At 30.4% G+C, this 7,410-nt stretch overlaps 2 protein-coding genes across 3 annotated transcripts in view; one reads left to right on the top strand and one right to left on the bottom strand.

The window, feature by feature from the left end:
• LOC108686810 (glutamine synthetase 2 cytoplasmic) overlaps positions 1-5,818 on the top strand; it is a 224,606-nt gene extending 218,788 nt beyond the window's left edge. Inside the window, exon 5 of the transcript XR_001931722.1 lies at positions 5,678-5,818. The gene's annotated coding sequence lies outside the window, so the exon portion shown is untranslated. The remainder of the gene's footprint in view (positions 1-5,677) is intronic.
• The window catches only part of LOC108686811 (surfeit locus protein 1), a 50,134-nt gene that overhangs the window by 13,539 nt on the left and 29,185 nt on the right, over positions 1-7,410 (bottom strand). The window lies entirely within an intron of this gene.

Genomic DNA, 7,410 nt, shown 5'->3' with positions numbered 1-7,410 from the left:
TATTTTTTTAATTTTTTAATTTAATATTTCATTATTGAAGATTCACGTTTATATCAGCCCATAAATGATATCCGAAAAATCATATTCTTGATCTTGAAAAAAGCCGAGGTCATTGATTTTATCGTTCATTAAAAAGTATCGGAGGTGGAGTGAGAATAGCTTTGCACGGAAAATTATGTAAAAATTACTTATTCATAAAAATGTTTCTTGTAAGTAAAAAATCCTTTAATAACTTTTCAATGAATAACGAAGGACAAAAAAGTCAGATCTTGATCTTCTTGAGGAGAGATTCAAGATCAAACTATTGTAAAATTAAAATAGAAATTATATACATTGCAAGATTCCCTAAGATGCATTTAAAATCTTGATTCTCTCAACTCTTTTATTCTTATTTATCATTCAATGGACAATAAGGATAAAAGATACTCGGAAAGTATGAATTTGACAGAGTTTTGAAACATACCCCTGAAGTTAAAATCGATTATGTTTAATATGTCTTTTGTTCTACCAAATATTGATTATTTGTATGTAGGCAACGAATTTATTTAGAAGAATGCCATAGAATTTCTATAACATTTAATACTCAATTGAAGTGATACAATTAAAAACATATATTAGTTGTACACATTGTCTCACACACACACATACACACATACGCGCGCGCGTGCACCCACACTACACTCACATCCACACCCACATATTACTCGTTTGATAAAAAAAGTACACAACTTGAAGTACATATTGAATTAAAGAAGTTAATCAATATTACCGGAAAGATGCTATTATATTTCGCTATTATTTATTATACTGACTTTCTGATTTAATATTTCTTTTCTTTAAATGACTACTTTCTTCATTCGTACTTACTTTATTTTCGTGATGTTGGAAGGATATATAAGATTGAATTTTGCCAGTATACATAACGAAAAGTTAAAAAAAATTATTGGCTGTGAATCGTTGATGGAAAGTACAATCTTAAGACTCATATCATAAATTTTATAAAAAACGATTATTTTGACGAAGATATAAAAAAAGGAGATAAAGTTCAAATTATTGGAACAATATGTAACATAGGTAAATAATAATTCGATTTAGAGAAATGTCTGAATGCTTAATTTTTAAATTTTTTTCAATATCTTTTCATTTTTCGTTTATTAAAGATAATTTTTTTAATAATATTAAAATATACTTGTATATACTTGTTTGAATTATTGCTTTGTTCTTTGTAAACGATTTTATTTTTTAATTATTAATGCATTTATTACAAAAACAAAATTAGTTGTATATTCATTGCACTAATAAATTTCTTTTAAATTTCAATAACAATGAAAACAATCAATAAACATGCAAACAAGACAATAGTCTCTGATACACAATTAGACGAAAGGATCCTATCCATTCTCCCATATATCAAAGGAACAGATCGGATTGGCAGGATATTAAACAAACATAATATCCGAACTATCTTTAAACCACTTAAAAAGATAGGACGAATCTTAAGAAATTCTAAAGATCAAAGACTTCCACTAAGTTCCGCAGGAATATCTGGTAGCATCTCGGCGCTAAACTACGTGCAGCGACACTACCGTGGCTATTTTACGCGAGCCGAGTTGCGCCAGAACGAAACTATCGAATCTCAATAAGGGTAAACCGATCAAGTTCTAAAGTTCTAAGTGTGCTCAATCGATTGCGATCAATCGGGATTTATAATGAAAGTGTTTTTTTTTTTTTTCTACGTGCTCTACGAGCGGAGATATTATGACGGAAAATACGAATCTGAGACTTTTTAAGAAATGTCATCGTCGTCGTCGCCGCTGTGGAGTGGGGGAAATGTCCTTTTGGAATTTTTGGCGCAAAAGGCAAATGTGGCGCTGATGCATGGTCACACATGTCTGTTTTCTGTGACTGATGATGAACTAGTGTACACTTTTGGAATTGAAGTGAAATAGTTTAGGAAATCCGTCGATGACATAAATAGAGGAACACGTAAATGAGGCTAAAATAAGTATTTTCTGCTTCTGCAATTATACAAATTCTCTATCGTAAAACACACATATTTCTGCTTGAAGAATACAAATTCTTTCCTATACATTAATAATTGTTTCTTTTCGTATTTGTTTAAATATGAAATAAGAATTTTTATTCAACTTTTAGTACCTTCAAACGATTAGAGGAACTTCTATCTGTACATAAAGGATTAAAGAAACATAATTTTTTGAACATAATTTTCGAGAACAATATAAGTCAGACTTGAATCTTCTTCAAGGTATGAAACAAGAAATTGAAAATGATGTTCCAATAGAAGAGGAAAATTATGTAAAAGAATATGAAGAACAAAAGGAATTATAACATGAGTGCGATTACAATTGTTGAAAGAATAAAATTACGGGCTTTTTAACGAAGTAATTGGACGATGTTTCAAGACGCTCTGAATTAACACAATATCAACTACGTTTCATGGAACTACAATCAAGATTAATTGAATTAATTTTTATCTACAGACACAAAAACAATTCTTAATTTAAAAGTATCTATTTCGCAAAATTTAGATTAAAGAAACATATTACAGTTTCAGCTAAGCACAAAGAAACTAAACAATATTATACATTTCCCTCGATGATACAAAACTAAATATAAGTAAGGAAATGTCGTTACTGTCTTAACATATATGTAACTTAATATGTTTTATGACATCAACAGAATTATGACATCAATAAATTTTGCAGTCACAAAAGTAGTATAACAAAGAGGGTTGTGGACTATTGAACTAGAGGAGAGCGCGGAAAGCGGGGGATACTTGAAGGCGCGAGAGGGGGGGGGAAGGCGCAAGGGGTTCGGGTAGGCACGGGGAAGAAGGAGGAAGGCGCGGGAACGCACCGGCGCTATCGATGTTTATCACCATGTTGTGGCGTCACGTATCACTGGGGACCGTCACCCCATATCCCGCCGCCGTCGCCGCCACCGGGTATATCTCAAAATATGTTGCCCTCTTCTCTTATTTCCCTTTTTTTTTTCTTTTCGCACCCAAAATCATAGGTACTAGTCCCAACGATATCGGTATTTACATAAACATAGGACCCTGGTCGATGGATTAAATATGATGACGTTTCGCTATGCCTTTCACATTTTTCATCCGCTATTCTCCCAAAATGCATCGGCAACAAGGCTTGCATATATTACTTACTGCATATATTTACCTCTCTCCTATATTTATCTCTCTTCCTCTTATCTTTCGTCATTCCCGCTGCGTTGTCGCTTCCGTTGTATGTTTTTCTCGCACGCAAATATATTTTGTCATATGTTTTTTATTTAATTTTTTATTGGTTTAAATAGAGAGAACGATTAATATAGTTGTGACCGTCGCAGTACTGTTGAGCGTGAAGATGCTGACGCGTAATATGATAACAAGCGCTATGGTAACAAGAAAGGAATGAATAATCATACACCCAGATATATAATTTAAATATGCGTTTACTTTTATATATAACGTAATATATATACAATATATAGTTCTTATTATATAGTTCTTACAATATTTATAAGCAGAAACTTAATTTAATTTAATTTCATTTCATTAATTTCAAATCGAATTTTAAGCACCTGCTTCCGATTAGCAATAAAATGTACATTTTTTTCACACTGTTTATAATATTATCTAAAGCATAAACTATTAACTCACATCTTCTATATTTGATTTTTTATTATAAATTTTTGCGCAAAAAATCTACAGCATCACATTTATCGATGATACAATTTTCACTTAAAATACAATACAAAATATTTAATTAAATAATATTTAATATTACAAAAAATATTATTAAGTTTTTCGTTGATGATATGCGTATACTGGCACAGCTCAGAATATACGTTCTCGATGCAATGTTTGAACATGGTTGATGGCTTCATATACAGACATGTTTCGCGCAGTGTTAATTTAATCACATTCACATCACGCATTTTTATGATTTCTATTACTAAATCTTGGACCGATAATGATGAAGGTGCGATTGATTGCACGAACCGCTCAATATCCTCGCGTCTTTCGATGAAAGCCTGCCACATTGCACGAGGCAAAATTATGTTGTTACCTTGGTTGTCGCCAATTACAATTTCCACAAAAGACACAGGTCCCACGACGATTCCGACATAGGTATTTGTAAGCTGTAGGAGTCAGTGTAAATCTTCTTCTCAATATACGAGATGTACGACAAGGTTTATTGTAAGAAGATGCTCTGCAGAAAAAAGTAATGTATATATATATATATATATATATATATATATATATATATATATATATATATATATATATATATATATACATACATATATATATATATATAATAGATAAAAAAGGAAAACAGATAAATAAACTGTAGAGAAAAGATATAAAAAAATTTATAAAGTAAAAACTTATTGTTTATAAAATTCTTCATCTTGAATAGGAACGTAAAATCTGATGGAATCATACTTGCTTGGAAAGCATTGCAGTAGCATTGATTGTCGTTATTGAGTAATAATTTGATATTGTAGCAATGAACATAGACCGTGCAAATGTTCAAAGAAATAAAATAATTATTTTTATCTAAGGGATCAATTGACTAACAGCGTTGGTCTTTTATTACCTTTAAAAAGATATCATAATGTTTTTTTAATATTAAAGATATGTGAGGAATGAATTCTTTGCAATAAGGATAACTTAGATACCGGTGGTGTACGTCTCTATGCAAACATATTATTCGTTATAGCATTACTCTGAAAAACTAACCCTATATAAAGATACGTAAAATTCCGTATTGAAATACACTGCCTAAACTCATTTTTGAAAAGAGTATAGGAACAGACAGACTTTATTGTCGCTGACGCTGATCCCTTAGATATAAAAGATTCGATTTCGTCAAAGTACATTCTTATATATGTGTCATTGCATAATTTAATGTAGGCTTGATGGCAATTACACTGAAAATTAATTCGCATATTTGTAAAGATAAATTCCACATTAAATATACCATCCAAAAGAAAAAATAAATAAATAAAAAAAAATAAAAAAAAAAAAATAAAAAAATAATGATAATGATATATAGAAATGATATAATGAAATGATATAATGAAAATGATATAATGAAATAGAAAACGCATGAACGAAAAAGAACTCTAATACATCAGCCACTCAGTGAATAATTACCGTCGCAATCATCGCATCAAAAAAACCTCTGTGAGGATGTTTTACTTTAACATTAAATAAGAATTGTATGTTTATGTTACTCTGTGTGAAATTAATAAACAATATTGCTCGTCGATGATGCATTTGAGTTGCAGTAAAAAGAACTTGAATTTCGAAACGTTCTACTCGTTTCATACTCGCAGTAATATATGGTGTATCAAGCATAAGACATAATAGATGATATATAAACATATCAATGTGTGATTCGAATTTGATGATTTCGTAAATTTAAATCTTCCTACATGTCATTGTACGATTCATGGTGTTATTGATGGAACATCACAATACAGTGAAGCTCATCCACACAGTTGTGGAACATATATTACTTCAATATTATATGATATCTATATTAAAATAAGACAATAAGTTTATTCAATTTTTATAAAATTTTGATTATACATTTTATACATTATGTACTTTTCTAAGGTCTATTTACATATTTTTTATTTTCTACAGCGCATCTTCTCATACATCTTCGAAACCTCGCTACCTTATATCTTGATAAGGAGATATGTATTGATACAGTGTATAAATTCTTGGACGTCGAGATCATCGTGGGTCCTACGTCTCATGTAGAAATTGCGAACGACAATCGAGGTAACCGCATAATCTTGCCTCATGCTACATGGAAGGCGTCCATCGAGTTGTGCAGATATTGAGCGATTAATGCAGTCAACTGTCCCAGCATCATCAAGATCTGAATATAGAACTTGTTAAAGTGTGTGATACGAAAAAATTGTAAAAAAAATTGTCATTGCATGATACATACTTGTACTTGAAATCAACAACCGTACTCTTCTTATTTGTAGTCGAGCAATGTGTTGAGCACGCGTACTATAAATTAAGTCAATGCACGGTAGCAAAAATTCAAATATTTTGTATCATTTTTAAGACAAAATTATATTACTAATAAACGCGATGTTGCAAACACTTTGCACAAAATTTATGATATAAAGTTCTATTATAGAATGTGAACTAATGGTCTAAATTATATTGTACATGCTGCATTAGATATTAGATAAATAAATCTATATTAAAAAATATATAATAAAAATATATAATAAAAAAGCGTGCAATTTTTCCTCAAATAAGTTAATCAAATTAGTAAAATAAGAATTGAATAATAAGAAATTATAATTCTAATCTCTATTTCTTTCTGGGTTTCCTCCACAATCCTAAAATATTTTTTTCGCTCTCTTCTATGTCATCATCTGCTTGTCACGTAACTTTGAAACCTGTACATTCCTGTTTTTCCTTGCCGCCAATTGAAAAGAATCTTTTTTCTCTATAGTCTAGTACATTTAGAATTAATTAATAATATGATAGCTGTTCAGTAATACGATGTAGTACAATAAGATCGATAGCTACTCAATATAATAGTTTTATAATGGTTTGATAATTAGGAAGCTATTTATATTACATTACATTACTAGAAATATTATTATTATAATAAGTTGCTAAATTAAAATCATTGCTAAATCATCATCATTAAAAAATCGTAAAACAAAAACCATATTTATGTAATAAAATTGTGAGCAAGAAGAAAAGAGAACGTGAGAGAGAATACAACGGGAAGAAGAGAGAGCGCGAATACTATAAGTGTAGGATCACGAGTACCATGGATAGGAGAGAAAGGATAGGAGAGAGAGCACGAATACTATGGCGAGTATAAGACTACAATGGGTGAGACATATATCATTATGTGCATTATTTGGCAACGCATCTCGATCTTCAAATTTTATATCATTATGCAATTGCATAACGCCGCAATATATCAAAATTACATTCATGATGTTATCAAGAAATATGTCGTATTAATATGTCAAATGTTCCTTAAAAAATCTTTTATTGCACTAACAAAGCTGTCGTATATCGGCGCTTGCATTTTTGATCTCTCTCGTTTGTGTTGGTTGAACAAGTTCATAATTTCATGTATTCCTGAAGAAATGTGATGGAGGGGACGAAACTTAGGGGAAGAAAGAGCTCGGACAATGTTACTGCATCAGTTGTTCAGACGGACCGCTACTGCAATGCTTTCCAAGCAAGTATGATTCCATCAGATTTTACGTTCCTATTCAAGATGAAGAATTTTATAAACAATAAGTTTTTACTTTATAAATTTTTTTATATCTTTTCTCTACAGTTTATTTATCTGTTTTCCTTTTTTATCTATTATATATATATATATG

This window comes from Atta colombica, unplaced genomic scaffold, assembly GCF_001594045.1.
Source record: "Atta colombica isolate Treedump-2 unplaced genomic scaffold, Acol1.0 scaffold19, whole genome shotgun sequence".
Lineage (NCBI taxonomy): Eukaryota > Metazoa > Arthropoda > Insecta > Hymenoptera > Formicidae > Atta > Atta colombica.
Note: the sequence above shows the minus strand (reverse complement) of the source record. Positions and strands in the feature narration are given on the sequence as shown.